Genomic DNA, 16,822 nt, shown 5'->3' on the forward strand with positions numbered 1-16,822 from the left:
TATGTGCATTAAAAACCAATGCGTCAATAGAAATTTACAGGTGCGTTAAAAACGCTAACACACCTTAGTAAACATACCCCTAAGAGATTTAGTACTTTCAACTGAAGAGTTTTCATAGTATATTTAAAAAAAAAAAAAAAAAAAAAAAAAAAGACTGATGAGGATTTCACTGTTGGTAAGGTGTTCTGGCTCACACTTAATCACCACCCACTTTCTGATTTTCCATAAAAATATTATTTAAGTATATAGTTGGAGGAAACCTTCTTGGATGCTATTATTCAAATAAGAATGGCCATTCCACCCTGTCAAATGCTTTTGTTTTGCTTCTATAGCATCACAGAGGGCTTTGTCACGCCTTTTAGCAATATCATCAATTAAATTTATGGCTCTTTTTAACATTATCTCCAGGTTGCCTTCCTTGAATAAACCCAGTTTGACGATGAATCAATCTGGGGAGAATTCTTTCCAATCTATTGCTAGGATCTTTGCAAAAAAAAAAAAAATGTTCATATCATTGTTTAACAGAGCTAATGGTCTGTAGCTGCACATGAAGATGGATCTTTTTCTTGTTTCAGGAGGACAACTACATTTGCCTTATACATAGATCTCAGAAGTGGGGACACCTAGTAATACAAGAACCCCTGATACTTCATGATTCATAACGTTACAGTATTCCATTGGGAACCTGTCTTCTCCTGGGTCTTTGCCCAATGTAAGATCCTGGATCAGTTGGACGACTGCTTGCTCTAATAGGAGGAAATTCATTGTAACATCTATTTTGGGGAGATGCAAACCTTTCACATAATTTTTAATTTCTTCTCTGGGACAAGTTCTGAAGTATATAATTGTTCATAAAATCATCTGAACTCTTTTGCAGTATCTTCATGAGAAGTTTACCTTTCCCCATTTTAGGGCTTTTTTTTTTTTTTTACAAAGCCATTCTAGCGATTCTCAGTGGGGCAAATGAGAGGAAGCCCATTCAATTCTTGTGGGCTTCCTTTCATTTGCCGTGCAGGAATCGCTGGCATGGCTTTGTTAAAGAAGCCCTTAATGATGATTCTTTTAACCCACTTATTGGTTTGTTGCTTTTTCAGCTTCCATGCTGATGATTTCCCCAATTTATTACCATGTTCTAAATAATTTATTTTGGTCCTCTATCTGACTAATATCAAGTTCGTCAATCTGGTGTTTGAGTTTTTAATCGTTTCATAAGCAGCTGTGAAGGATGTCTCTCATGAAACTTTCTACAAGGGCCTATCTTTTTTGCATTCGTGCTTTTCGAGTTCTGGAGATTAGTTGAATTAATATACCTCTCATGTTTTCTTTCCCAACATACTATATTCCTCCCAAGGAGACTTCATCTCTATCATTTAGTATCAGATATTCTCTCCATTTTTCTATCATAACCTGGTTACTTAATTATCGAGTATTAGCCCTCAACGATATTGTTCTTACTTTCCCCTTCCCTACCCCCACTTCTCTCGTAAAAATAGCACGATCTGAGATATAATCAGATGAATACATAAGTTGGACCACAGGCCTACAGAATTGCTCCTCTAGTGGATTGTGACAGTGGCGTAGCTATGAGTTGGCTGTGCCCACCCATTTGTGGCTCAGACCCATCCAGCGGCAGCACCATTCTGCTCTCTCCCCTCATTCCTTCGTGGCATCCCAACAGCTGCGCTTCTTTCTCTGAACCCCATCCTTCCTCGCTGTACCATACAGGCATCTTTGGCACCTGCAGCAATTCATTCTTGCTACTTGCACCAGCACCGCAGGCTTCCATCTGCCGCATCCCATCAGACAGGAAATGGGCAATGACATCAATGAGGGCGGGACATGAGCATGCAGCATATGGAAGCCTGCAGGGCCAGTGCAAGCAGTGAGAATGAATCGCAGGTGCTGAGGATGCCTGTATGGTACACTGGGGAAGGACAAGGTTCAGAGACAGAAACACAGATGCCGGGATGCTGCAGAGAAGAGGAGGGGAGGTGCGGGGTAGGTGAAAAAAAATCTGTACTTTAAAAAATATCTTCAGGAAGATATTTGGTGGGGGGATGTGTGGAAGGGCCCATCCAAAATATTGAGTCTGGCTATGCCTCTGGATTGTGAGCTTTCCAAATATTCTCCAAAGCATATAATTGAAGGCATCTTTTTAAATGATTCTCCTCCCTAATCTCATCTCTACCCCTTCTTTTTGACTTGTCTAGTTTCCCCAAAGTCACATTCATAACCTCTGAATAATAACATCCACTCTCCTTTTCTGTTGAATAATTTTTAACAAGTCAGAAAAAAAAGGAACCCTTATTACCTGTTAAAAAGGCATAAACTTTGAGTCAAAATTAGTCATCCCCATGTCAGCAGTCTGTATCACTAAGTCAGCATTCTCTATCTTAACCGATCTCAGCAGCCTTTATTTTAACCAATCTCAATTCATGAAGAACAAGTGCAAGCACATCTTCTAAATTTTTTCCCCTCCACCAGGGCCAGAGGGAGCTGCGATACCCCAGGGAAGCACTTTCGGTGGGACTCTTTTCAACTAGAGCACCATGCTTCAGGGCCTTGCTCATGTACATTTCTTTAGTAGTATGAGTGCTCTTCATTTTAAGCACCCATAGCATTCTAGAGCGCACAAGAGTGCCTTACGCTTCCAGCCTTTTTCCAGCTCTGTCAGGTGGCAGCGGCACAAAAAACTGAGGGAATACAACTGTGGGGATGTGAAGCGATCTTGCACGCATCTGTTCAGTGTGAAGACTCAACTGAATGTTTGCATGCCTCTTTTTTTTTTTGTGTGAGGCCAAAAGCATGTGGGTTGTAAAAGTACTGGTGTTCTTTCTCTTGGCTGGCATTCACTTATGCAAATGCAACTAATCTACCTGTGTAATGTCCTTTTTTTTTTGGTGAACGTTTTCTTTGTTAGGCATGCAGAGAACAAGTGCAACATTTCTTTGAACACTATGGTTTCAAAGCATTATATAGCAATTTTTTTCCAGGCTATAATACATTACTTTCGCCGGGCACTCTTCCTTTACTGATAGATTCCACCCAGAAAAGTTGTCAGTGATATTGTTGTTCAGCAGCTTTCGTCATAACCATCATCTCTCCCAGGCAAAGTTATAATTTCAGCATAGTATTTTACTCTTCAAAGCGTAAGTAATTTCACTCCGGTGCAGCAGTTTTGGCAGCTGCATTTGTAGCATGAAAAAAAAATGTGATGCTAAGAATTTAGTTTCTGGGAATTATTTTCCAGTGACCCAGAAATTTAATAAGCATTCTGTACTTTGCTCTGAATAAGTTGTTTCAGTTAAGTCCATTTAGTGACCACTAATATTCGTAGATATGTCATAAAGACTATTTCATAAAGCTGCTGGCCCTCTAACACTTTATTTTATGTCTGTAGACCCTAGAAGGGGGTAATCCACCTAAGTGGATGAACACTTACTCCCACGAAAATGCAAAATGGCAACGGGAAGTGGGAAGTGGACCAATGACTCCAGAGAAACGGGATACCAGTGTAAAAGGTAGCACTTTATTCACAGACTCGAAACAGTACTGTGTTTCGGGCACAGGCCTGCCTCAGGAGTCTAAACAAATTATTAAAAAATAAAAATCAATAAAAGACAATAGTATAATACACACATAATAATATAATAAACCAATATCTTCTAGAACATACAGAAGAAAAAGAGTCAATACTGTATATATACGTAAAGTGTACACTTGTATATAAAATGATTAAAAATTTACGGTTCATGGCTGTTGCTGTTTACGCATGTTTCTCAAATAGATACCGGCCCCGCAGCACTGAAGAGTCTGGAGCCGATCAGGAGGAGGAGGAGGAGATGCTTTATCACGTGGGAGAGAGACATTAGGTCCCTTACAGCTCCTGGGCTCTCAGGCACTGCCTAGTTGCCCTTATGATCAGTCCGCCCCTGTGGAATAGGCTTTGTGAATCAGAACATCGTGCTTCTAGTCTGCTCCTATTGAAGTCTGCTTTAAAAACCCATATTTTTGAGACTGCTTTTAAACCTTAACTCCCTTATTCTCCTATTTATACCCATATTGTTTTAATAAATCCCCATAATAAATGAAATTCACTAATGTTTGATTTGCCTTGTTTGTCTTTAACACATGGTAATCTATTAAGCAGGGTTTATCTCTTATGTACACAACACTGTGTACATTTAGTAATACTGTAGCAATGATGGGCTGAAATTTCAAAAGGGTTTTTATGGAGTGGAGGAGTAGCCTAATGGTTAATGTGGAGGACTGAGAATCAGGGGAACCGGGTTTGGTTCCCACTGCAGTTCCTTGTGACTTTGAGCAAGTCAATTGCCACAGGTACAAAAAAAGTACCTGTATATAATATGAAAACCACTTTGATCGTAACCACAGAAATGTGGTATAACATATCAAATCCCATCCCCTATATGTTTAGTGATGGCCAGTAAATGTGTAAAGCTCCCATCCATGCATTTTTAGCAGCACTGTGTGGATAATGAAAATTCTTGACCACACTAGCAGATGTTTTCAGAGGGTGCATGTGAGTGGCATCGTGCATAAAAACAAGGGGGCATTCAGATGGGTGGGGCATGGACAAAGGCTGCCACTTGCGTTTGCAACCTAGAGAATTCTGTAAGTTGTGTGCCCCTGCTGCATTTATGCAACCACAATTATGACAGGTCTATGGCTGGTGTAACTGTGCGTGTGTAAATGTTAGGTATGCCAATACTGGGGTGTGCTAGTATTCTATAACAGAATCTGGGTATCCGGGAGCCGTGTTAGAATGGGCTCTCACTGTGTAGCATCTGTGTAGGAATCTGGGCGCCTAAAAGGGAGTCCCCACTCATAGAATTGCCTCCCTGTCTCTGTATAGGTTATATAGCTATCTTTAGCAAAAAGGTTAACCTAGTGTAAACTGCTTAGCTACACAGCTGCTGCATATTGCAACTATGCATAGGACTGGTGGTAGTCATTAAACGCTGTGATCATCATTTAAAAAACGCCATGCCTGCTGAGGTTCGACCCAGATAACTAATTGTCATAAATAAAAGCAGTGATTTTTCTCTATGGAATCCAGAAAGGGCTGCCAGATTTTTGTTTATGGTGACAATCATGCCTGTTAAAAGTAATGTTTGAGGGTTGTTTTTTTTAAATGTAAAAATCTACATACTGAATCTGATGGGTATCTAGTCATGGGCTTGACTTCCTTTCAGAGTTCTGTGGGATTTCTGAGCGGGGGAAAAGCGTTTAAGTCCATAGTGGAACCGTGTCCTTCCTCTCTGGCAACTCTTCAATTGGTTTTGGCACACACTGGGCTCTGTCTGCCTGTCACACTTCCCTTGAAGATGCTCTGACCTTTTATCATCCCTAGAAGGAACAAACAGGTGGTGATGGATTGAACAAAGCTGACTTTTTAAAGTCCTGATATCTTGGACTGTCTCTCACCCAGACAAATCATTTCCCTCTGTGAAAATGTGTGGTTACTAGCTTTACAGATAATGTATTTAATAAGCAAGAAAATCCAGCAAAATCATTGCTTAAAAGAAAATGACAGGATCAGAAATCTTAAGTGCTGAAACAACAGCAGCGATGGGTGGTGTCAGGTTGCTGCTGCTTGTCTCTGCTGAAAAGAGACTGCAGCCCACATTTTTTACATGTATTTATATTTGATATTCTGCCCTTCCTAGGATATAGTACGAGATGAATTATGTAAAAACCAAAATGCATTTACATAAAGGCATGAAGAACATTCAGTACAAGAAAGATGCAAGGTGCAGTGAGACGAACAGGGCAGTAAACTGCAGACAGAGTGATGATGGAAAGTCTTCTAAAAGTCTAGATTAGAGATGCAGGAGTCCAGGCACAAGTAGGTCAGTTTTTCAGGATATCCACAATGAATATACACGAGAGAAATTTGCATGCCCTACATTCATTATGTGCAAATCTATAATTGCTACTTAACAAGCAATTATTGACACTAAACTGCATTAATTAGAATTTACATGCACAACTTGCTAGGCATATTCTGTAAAGTGCGTGTAAATTTTAATGTATGCTTCCAAAAAGGGGGCGTGACCACGGGAATTCCAAAAATCTATGCGCAGGTTTATAGGATATATCTGCTCCATGCCTAAATTAAGCCCTGGTATTTATACTGTTTTACTTAACGTAAATTGATGCACCTAGTTTTGTGCAGGCATGATCGCTAGGCGTATTCTATAAACTGTGCCTATCTAGGCAGAGATATTTTCGGCGCCGATTTTTCAGGCGCCACATATCCTGTAACGTGTACAGCGCTGTGTATGTCTAGTAGCACTATAGAAATAATTTTTATTAGTAGTAGTTTCTCTGCACATATCCAATAGACTTGCTTTTGCAATTTGATGTGTCTGCGGCCTTTGACACTGTAAATCGTGACATTGTATTGTATTGGTTGTCAGAATTTTGGATGACTAGAATTGTGCTTAAGTGGTTTGGGGGCTTTTTGAAATCAAGATGTTGTATGGTGTTGAAAGATGGGGCTTTTTCTGAGCCTTGGGTGCCTCCATATTGTGTTCCCCAGGGCTCACCAATTTCACATATGATATATAATATTTATGACTACACTATGCATGACGTTTGACTTGATGTTTTAAAGAAAATCTATAAAACCCTTCCTAGTAAACTCTGTATAACTCCTCCTGAACACTATATCTTGGTTGCTTGGTTTTCAGCTCTGTGCCTCAGTGGCCCTATAGGGGGATAATTTGGTAACAGGGCATCTGTAAAAATGTCACACACTGTGCCTGTTATGCCTATTTGATAAAAGTAACATTGGCACCTGTGTGCCTTTATAAAATAGGTTACTACAGTATTCCCCATAGAGCATAAATGTTCTTACACAAAATTATATGCACAGTGGCAGGTAGAACAGAACATATGAATAACCATATTGGGTCAGACCAGCGGTCCATTTAGCCCAGTATCCTGTTTCCAACAGTGGCCAAACCAGGTCACAAGTACCTGACAGAAACCCAAATAGTAGCAACATTCCATGCTGCCAATCCTAGGGCAAGCAGTAGCTTTCCCACCTCAAGTCAGACTATGGACTTTTCCTCCAGGAACTTGTCCAAACCATTTTTAAACCAGAGCTTAACTATTCATTGAGTGAAAAAAATATTTCCTCCTGTTTGTTTTAAACGTATTCCCATGTAATTTCATTGAGTGTGGATGGAAACAGTCAGGTGGGCTTATAGGGAGGGAGGGGAGTACGGGAGGGGACGGGTTCTTGGAGTAAAAGTTTTTATTGTGCCGTGTTGAATGGTTTACTGTTTTTTCTGGTTCTGTATGAAGCTTATCAACCAACATGTTTAGCTTTTAATAAAGATGATTAAAACATAAAGTTTTGAATGTTACTAAATGCTATTATTCTGTCTCACTGTATTTCCAATTTTGGCACAGTATAAGCCATCACAAGAACAAAATATAAGAAAACCAATGGGCTGCATTAGGTGCTTATATTTATGTTTCTACAAATGAGAGATCTGTTTGACAGAAATTATTTTTATTATTTTGACTTATAAACCACTTGTCCCTAAAACATGCTCAAACAGAATAATCCATTTGTGTATCTAAAAGGTAAAGGTCTACAAAACAGATGAAGATGTGATTACATGTGCCCCAATGAAAGGAGAGCTTAATTCTGCTTCCATTTAATTTCAATGTATTCTATCATCTTTATAACACTGTGCTTCCCAAGGCAGATTACAACAACATTTAAGATAAACCCATCAGGAAACAGGATATCCTCACTGAAATTTGGCCATCTGTATTGTATACAGTGTATTTATTTATTTTTTAGTGTAGAAAAGTGAGCACAAAATACAGAGTTTAAAATTGCTATTTCTACCAGCTATAATAATTTTTAAGCTGTTTGTGATATTCAATTATTTCACGATATTTATATCTACACTAGTAAAACAGGCCCGTTTCTGACACAAATGAAATAGGCGCTAGCAAGGTTTTCCTCGGAGTGTGTATGTTTGAGAGTAAAAGTGTGTGTGTGTGTGTGTGAGAGAGAGATGGTGTGTGAGTGAGAGAGAGAATGACGGAGTGTGTGTGTGTGTGTTTGTGTGTGAGAGAGAGTGTGTGAGAGACAGTGTATGTGTGGGGCTCTGAGTTCCATGACTCCCTCCCTCCCTCTCCTCCCCTCCGAGTTCCAGGCCCCCCTTCCGTCCAAGGTGCAGGCCCCCTCTCTCCCTCCCTCCCTCCCTCTCCTCCCCTCCGAGTTCCATGCCCCCCTTCCCTCGGAGTGTGTATGTTTGAGGGAGAGTGTGTGGGTGAGAGATGGAGTGTGTATGTGAGAGAGAATGAGTGAGAGAGAGAGAGACAGACAGACAGAGTGTGTGTGTGTGTGTTTGTGTCAGAGAGAGAGAGAGAGAGTATGTGAGAGACAGAGAGTGAGTGTGTGTGTGTGAGAGAGAGTGAAGCCTTGAAGCATTCTTGCGCTCTGTAAGGCTCCATCTCAATTGAAGACACGTAGTTCCGGAATGTTGCAGGAATGCTGCTTCAAGGCTTGAAGGCTTCACTTTCTCGGCTTTAGAACGTTGGAGATGCGTTTTATTATATAGGATATGGGAAGCTTTCAAATAAATTAAAAAGCTGTCCAAAAAGTAAAACAAAAACACTTTTGTCTTCCACCTTTTAGGGCACTACCTATCCAATTGAAACAGCTTTAGACTTGTTACAGATGGACCAACAATAAAAAAACGACAATGTAGATGCAGCAGCACATAGGTTTGCTTGCTTTATTTTGAGTGAACAGGGATGACGGCTGCGCTGGGAAGGGGAAACTCAGACTATCCTAAGTGGCTTTCTTGCTTACAATGGACTAGATAGGCTCACTTCCACTCCTGTTTATTAAACCTCCTTGGTTCAGAACAGAACAGGAGGAGAGAAGCAGGAAGAGGAAGTTAGTTGCCCCTAGAAGGGAAGAGAGGAACTGGCCTAGCTGGTAGTCCCTTCCACTCACAAGACAGCAGGCTTAGCTGTTTCCCAAAAGTATAGCCTAAGTAGAGAGAGCTCCTATATTTTGATCCAGAAGCTGCTAGGAGGCACTGTGAGTACAGGAGGACTGTTTCTGGTTGTTTTAAACCTGTTAGGAAAGTATGGGAGGTTAATCCTTCAATGTGTTTTCCCCCTTTTGGCCCTAATACTGGAAAAGATGGAAAGGAACCCATAATTACCCAGGTATAAAGAAGAAGTAACATAGTAAATGACGGCAGAGATTTCCTTTAGTCTCTTGAGGTTTGTAATTGTTGACAAGAACAGCCCTAGGCTGAGAAAGGAAACGGTGACAACGGGTGAGGCAGAGGGTCCTTGAGCCAGTGACCCATTTGCAAGTTCCAGATAGATTTAGCTCTGTGCATAAGACTGAGTGAAGTTGTTGCAGAGACTAGGGAACGTATGGTGGAAACATTGAGGACTGTTTTACATGGGATGAAGTCTGTTCAATTTGGTTTGAAGAGTCTGTACAAATTATTTTGTTCTTTTGATTGAGTGGCCATTTGAGAGAGAAGCAGATTCAGCCCTAAAGCTAATGACTGACTGACAGTTGTTAAAGGGTCACCAGCCTGGGTTCCAATCCCAGGCTGCCTTGTTATACAGCTGTATTGGAAAAGTTAATGGAAGCATGGTTAAGGGCTCAAAGGTGCAGTAGTGTTTTTAGCGCATGCTAAAAATAAGTATGCGCTAAATGTTAGAGACTCCCATATATTTCAATGGGTGTCTAGCGTTTAGTGCGCACTAAAAAATGCTAGCTCACCTTTGTAAAAGGATCCCTTAATTATTAAACAGCTATCCCACTAACCTGGTTGTGAAGACTGGTGAATGGTTTGGAGGTTTTACAAGCTGGAGCATTTGAAGGGTTAGCACTAACCCAGTGCCCCAGAGAGGGGTGGGGAGCAGTCCATCACAGCACGTAACTGCACATACTCAGTTACAGAATTGCTTTTGTGTGAGTGTGTTCACATTTTATAAAGTACACACATGCATCACAGCTCTGCCCAAATCCTGGGGACATCATATGTGTGGTGTATGTAAAAATTTGCTCTTATTGGCATGTGTACTTTGTATATTCTGCCACATAATTTTGTAATAGTCATTTTCTATGTCTAAAATAAAATATAGATGTGGAAAACGTTATATAAAATTACCCTGTAGTGTTGAGTAGTAGTGACAAGAAAATGTAATCCTTTTGAGAGAAATTTCATAAGAGTGCCTAGCTTAATTGGGTAGGAGGGTGCCTACTTCTCGCTTATTTTAGTGTATAAAAATCCATTAGCCCAAATTTAACAGAAACCAGATATAGATTCCAAACACAGACATTACATCTGTTCTCAAGCAGGTCTAAATGTCAACATGCACTTTACCTTTTATAAAATATACATGTAGATTTTTTTACTCTATTGAAACTCTGCCCCTGAGCAGACCTACTGTACAAGTAGATACTGGCTTACAGCGCACATTCTTTTAGGTGTGATCTATCTTTATAATAGTTTTTTTTCTGACCATAAATTAGCATTTTACATGCAGAAAAGGTTTAATAAAATTACCTCCTTGTAAGGATATGTTGTGATCTACCTTAAGAATGGTGCAGTTGTAGGCAGAAATCTTTTCATTCTGATGCACTTATACTTCGTGTTCACTTTGGTACTGAGACTGGGCTTGAAGGCCAGAGGCCAACTTCTGCGCCCTAGCCTGGGGACACAATGTTCATATCCACTGAGGAAGGGAATCACTGGGCATTGCACAGTAGAGACTTGAGGGGCCATATTTCTGGTGTTTGGGTACAAGATTTCACAGTACTCTTTCAAACTGATAGTGTGTGGCTAATAATCCTTGTTAATATACTATTATTGTAAGTAATAGAGGGTTTTGTGTTTAACTGCAAGGCTGGCTTTCGGAAGCAAATTAATGCACCTTTTGAATACCATGTTTATTTGCCACTCTAAAATTCTAGGCATAGAAAATTCAGTATTAATAATAGTAGAAATATTGTTATCGACATGCATTTCCTGGTGTTAATAGCTTCCCTTGCAGCCATATTTTAACTTAATGAGATGAAAGAAAAAAAAACAATTTCGCTGTTAAGTGATCTCTTGTTTTCCAGTAGTACTTTTGGCATTCTCCGTTAACAGTATATTTGTCCTCATGCCTGGCCTTCTGAGTAGTGACCATGCTCAGCTCTTATACTCTTGGGCCTGTCTGTGCAATTGCAGCAGTATCTTTGATACCCGCACTTCTGCTGGTAATTCTCTTCATTGTTTAGTTATAGAGCACCGCAGCAGTCTTTTCCTCTTGTGCACATGCTATGTAGTGGAGCTTTACTTGCCTTTTAGTTCTTTTTTTAAAACTGTGTTTTCATCTGGTGTTTTATTTCAGATTTGGCAACGGATGAGTGCATCTCTGTAACACAGATGTGGCTGTAACAGAATATAGGTAGCCCTTCTACAGATCTTGCTGCAGGAACATCTCTGCCACAGGTAGCTGCTCTCTTCTTGCTTGGCTTAATTCTTTCCATACATGGGGATTATTTACTAATGGCAGATAACGTGCAATAACATTAGTGCATACTAGTTAATTGATTCCAACAAAGTTTTTATAGAAGTGTTTTGGACATGTGTCTAACGCCTGTATTTTCTAAGCGGCGCTATGGTAGCGTTAAAGTTTTTAACACGCGTAAATGGTTTACGCACGTTAAACGCTAACGCGCCCATAGAAATGTATAAGTGCGTTACCGTTTAACGCGCCTTAAATTTACAGGCGCATTAAAAAAGCTAACGCACCTTAGTAAACATACCCCTGAATTAGCAATGTACACCTTTACCTGTTAATCTCAGGCTTGGTGGGATTCCTATATAAAACAAGTTCATAGCAAAGCCCACTGGTCGAGTTTTCCTCTTATTTCCAGGTGTAATGGTGCCCGAAATGGAGATCTGATTATTGGAGTAGCACACAGCCCACATTTGGCCTGTTGACATTAAACAGGCTGGTAGAAGGTCTGAGAGCAAAGTGTCACATGCTGTGAGTTGTCTCCCCTTGAAAGCGAATTTGCATGGGTAGTGTGTATGTGAGAAAGAAAGCTAACAAAGTACAGTAGTGGCATGCATCAGTTGTTATGCATGAAAGTTTATTAAGTATGTCATAGACCATTGATTGTAAAAATCTCCCCCCTCCCCGAATCATACCTTTTCTGGCTGGGATGTTCAAGCCTTGCTAGTGGAAAAGATTCTTTTCCAGAGACGTTCCTGTCTGACACTGGTTCAATGCATAACTGAGCATGCGCAGAAGTGCCAGCGCTGGCAGCTGGAGCACCCTGCTGGCTTCCTCGATGCTTCACCAGTACGGGTGCAGCTCCAGAAATCTAGTTGGCTGGTGGGGCTTGGGTGTCCCTGCCAGCTATGCATCCGGTGCCACAATTTTGAGGGGAGTCAGCCCAAAGTTGAGGGGGGCCCAGGCCCCCCTTGGCTACGCCACTGCTTAGTAAATAAAAATATTTTTGAATCATAACAGGCTTTAATCACTAGAGTATTTTGCCTAATGATTCTTGATCCCAACCTGTACCTTCATTGGTCCATCTTTTTCTTAAATAATATATTTCAATACTTGTGCTTAATATATGCCGGATTAACAAATTCAGGGCCCTGTTTACTAAGCCACAATATTCCTATAGGCACCTACAAAGCGCACGCTAATTTTGTGCCTGCGCTAAAATCGCTAGCACACCTTAGTAAACGGGTCCCTCAAATTTTAATAATAAAGTAGCAACTTACCTTGTTCAGATCATAGGATACTTAACAACCTCCAACATAAATCAAGTTTCACATATCTGTCAAGTATAAATGATTTCTTCATCTCCTCATGCCTCCACGAGCTCCTTCTGCTGTGCATCTGTCTGTCATGTGCGTGTCTCACTACTTTCTGTTATATGGGGCCATAGTCCTGGAACTCACTGACTTGGATTTTGAGGAGGGTAAGCAGGGATACTTGGTTCAGGAAGCAATTGAAAAGCCTGCTTTTTAGGTAGCATTCTGGGTTAGAAGAATGAGAGACGATGGATTTATTACTTTAAAATGGTCTTTTGAGAATTTTGAAACTAGTTTTCTGATGTGAGGGAGAGTTTCAAATTAGTCTCTTAAAGTCACAGCTCTTGCTTCAAAAGAGCAATGATTGCTACAGTCATCAAACTACCAATTTCTATATCTATTGGTTCCATTTGATCCTCTTTTTATGCACTATTTCTTCTTTTTGTGTTTCAATAATTTTTATTGATGAGACAGACCACAATACAAACAGCTGCAATCCTTGAAGAAACAATATAACACTGTCCACAATCATCAACTTTTTAAACAATGGAACATCCATCTCCTTACCCCTCCCACTAACTGTTACTTACTATCCATTAGTTGCAAAAACTACACAAGGTTACTAGACATCTCACTGGATGTGAAAACATGAGAAGAAAGAAAAGAAGTCAACTGGTAATATATCTATGAGACCCTGATAACTATGATGGGTCCCCTATTAGTGCCTAAGCAAAAGATAACCAAATATTTTATCCCCCCCTTAACCCCCTCCCAAACTAACCCATTCTTCTAACCTCTACCCTACCTTCCCCCTCCCCTCTTGGAACTAGGATCCCCTTAAAAGGGGGAGCTGGCAACAATATCACCCTTCGTTAAGAAGCAGACTATGACCTCGGGGGTGTGTAAAATTGGTATATGCAGACCCCCAGGTGGCAAGAAAGTTTTTCCTTCTCTTTGGCGAAGCCCGAGTCTCTTTTGCCTCCCAGGTCGCCAGCAGATGTATCTGATTCCTCCAGTGCCAATAAGCCGAATGTTCCTGTAACACCCAGCAGTGCTTCATTCTTGTTTTGGTTCCTAAAGGCACCCGGTAGATCTAACAGTAATTGTTCCACTGTTCCTTCAATCTGTATATCCATCTCTAATTCCCAAATCACTTATGCTTATGCCAAATCACTCTGTAGGCCTCCGAACGCCAAGCAAGCCCAAAGCAACCAAATTTAAAGGTCGAATCCGTGGTGAATTGAGGGATTAGTGGTGGGATGGCAGGAGTGGGGTTTTTCAGCAGCCGCTCCTGAGGATGGCGTCACGTGACCTCCTTTTTGTTAATCTATTTTCTTTCTTACATTTTTACACAATTAAATGCTTATCTTTTTGTTCTGGCTGTAATCTCTGTCTTAAAATCTTTTTTCTTCCTGGGCTGCTCTTTTGGTGTGTGTTGCTGCACAGGGTTCCCCTATGCTAAGCCTTATAAAAATCCAGCTCTTAATTAGCTACTTGCATCTGTCCAAACCTATCAGAGGGGGAGTTTTAAGAAATTTGAAACACTAACTCGTCAAATGAAACAAAATCATTTCCCTTTTTTGTTTCAACTGTCCAAATCTGTTATCTCGGAGTGATTGCTTCAGAGTAACAGTGCTTGTAACAGTTTGCTAACATCCCTCTCTCCTCACTGTTAAGATAATAGAAAAGAGCTCTGTTGATTTTTATGCAGTGCTAAATCCAACTTATGACAGTACTAAAATGTAACTATTTTGTAGCAGTTATACCTTACATTTACTCTGGTTCATTTTAATAATTATTGCTAGTTCTGCAATATTGTTTACTACTGTGTCCTTTTAAGTGGAGGGAGTAGTCTAGTGGTTAGAGCATTGGGCTGACGACCAGGAAATCTTAGTTCAAATCCTGCTGCTGCTGATTGTGATCTTGGGCAAGTCTCTTAATCCTCCATTGCCTCAGGTACAAACTTAAGGGTTTATATAGAGATCCATGCAGTAGAGCTGCGAGATTAGTGAGAAAATATTCCATAAGTACATAAGTAATGCCACACTGGGAAAAGACCAAGGGTCCATCGAGCCCAGCATCCTGTCCACGACAGCGGCCAATCCAGGCCAAGGGCACCTGGTAAGCTTCCCAAACGTACAAACATTCTATACATGTTATTCCTGGAATTGTGGATTTATCCCAAGTCCATTTAGTAGTGGTTTATGGACTTGTCCTTTAGGAAACCGTCTAACTCCTTTTTAAACTCTGCTAAGCTAACCGCCTTCACCACGTTCTCCGGCAACGAATTCCAGAGTTTAATTACACGTTGCGTGAAGAAACATTTTCTCCGATTTGTTTTAAATTTACTACACTGTAGTTTCATCGCATGCCCCCTAGTCCTAGTATTTTTGGAAAGCGTGAACAGATGCTTCACATCCACCTGTTCCATTCCACTCATTATTTTATATACCTCTATCATGTCTCCTCTCAGCCGTCTCTTCTCCAAGCTGAAAAGCCCTAGCCTCCTTAGTCTTTCTTCATAGGGAAGTCGTCCCATCCCCACTATCATTTTAGTCGCCCTTCGCTGCACCTTTTCCAATTCCACTATATCTTTCTTGAGATGCGGCGACCAGAATTGAACACAATACTCAAGGTGCGGTCGCACCATGGAGCGATATAACGGCAATATAACATCCTCACATCTGTTTTCCATACCTTTCCTAATAATACCCAACATTCTATTCGCTTTCCTAGCCGCAGCAGCACACTGAGCAGAAGGTTTCAGTGTATTATCGACGGCGACACCCAGATCCCTTTCTTGGTCCGTGACTCCTAATGTGGAACCTTGCATGACGTAGCTATAGTTCGGGATCTTTTTTCCCACATGCATCACCTTGCACTTGCTCACATTAAACATCATCTGCCATTTAGCCGCCCAGTCTCCCAGTCTCGTAAGGTCCTTCTGTAATTTTTCACAATCCTGTCGCGAGTTAACGACTTTGAGTAACTTTGTGTCATCAGCAAATTTAATTACCTCGCTAGTTACTCCCATCTCTAAATCATTTATAAATATATTAAAAAGCAGCGGTCCTAGCACAGACCCCTGAGGAACCCCACTAACTACCCTTCTCCATTGTGAATACTGCCCATTTAACCCCACTCTCTGTTTCCTATCCCTCAACCAGTTTTTAATCCACAATAGGACAGTACCTCCTATCCCATGACCCTCCAATTTCCTCTGTAGCCTTTCATGAGGTACCTTGTCAAATGTCTTTTGAAAATCCAGATACACAATATCAGCCAGATATTCAGTGATAGTAAGTGGGTATGGCTTGGTGCTGAATATCCAGTTATAAAAAGCCCGTGGCAGCCAGTTTTTAAGAAACTGCTGATAGCCGGAACTTAGTATTGACCACAAAATGTTTTCTTATACCAGCTCTGACACATTCTGTCTTTGATTGAACAGTTTTATATATATATATATATATATATATATATATATATATATATATATATATATAATTTCTTACAGTAAATGTTTAATCTTTGCTTCTCTGGTTTCCTGTTCTACATTTTACATATGTGAACTGGTGATTGCTGAGGCAGTGTTCTCCTTTTGCAGACTGTAGAACATTCAGCCGCCTTCTCGTTGGCATGAACATTGCTGCACATTGACATCAATTTTGTAAACATAGAAAGTTGCATCACCATGATTAAGAGGAACCATGACTTTCAGTGAACTTGCTCACGTGTACCTAATGTTGCATGATGCAAGAATGTCTTGCTATGAGACTTAAGTTGCTTTTGCTGACTTGCTTTTGCTTATTACAGCAGTAATGGCCAGCTTTGATTTACAAAGGCTGCAAACAAGTGTAGTTTTCAGGATATCTATGATGGGTACATGAGATCTGTATATTTGATCAAAGAACTACATTAATTTGTTTTGTTTACCCTTTATACTAGGCCTGTATGTAGGTCCCCATCCTCAAGGC

At 40.5% G+C, this 16,822-nt stretch overlaps 1 protein-coding gene across 2 annotated transcripts in view; it reads left to right on the forward strand.

Annotated features, from left to right (window-relative positions):
- Nucleotides 1-16,822, forward strand: part of ELMO1 (engulfment and cell motility 1) — a 683,834-nt gene that overhangs the window by 115,599 nt on the left and 551,413 nt on the right. For both annotated transcript variants that reach the window (XM_030204026.1, XM_030204017.1), the window contains exon 2: nucleotides 11,425-11,525. The gene's annotated coding sequence lies outside the window, so the exon portion shown is untranslated. The remainder of the gene's footprint in view (nucleotides 1-11,424; nucleotides 11,526-16,822) is intronic.

Source organism: Microcaecilia unicolor, chromosome 1 (genome assembly GCF_901765095.1).
Source record: "Microcaecilia unicolor chromosome 1, aMicUni1.1, whole genome shotgun sequence".
Classification (NCBI taxonomy): domain Eukaryota; kingdom Metazoa; phylum Chordata; class Amphibia; order Gymnophiona; family Siphonopidae; genus Microcaecilia; species Microcaecilia unicolor.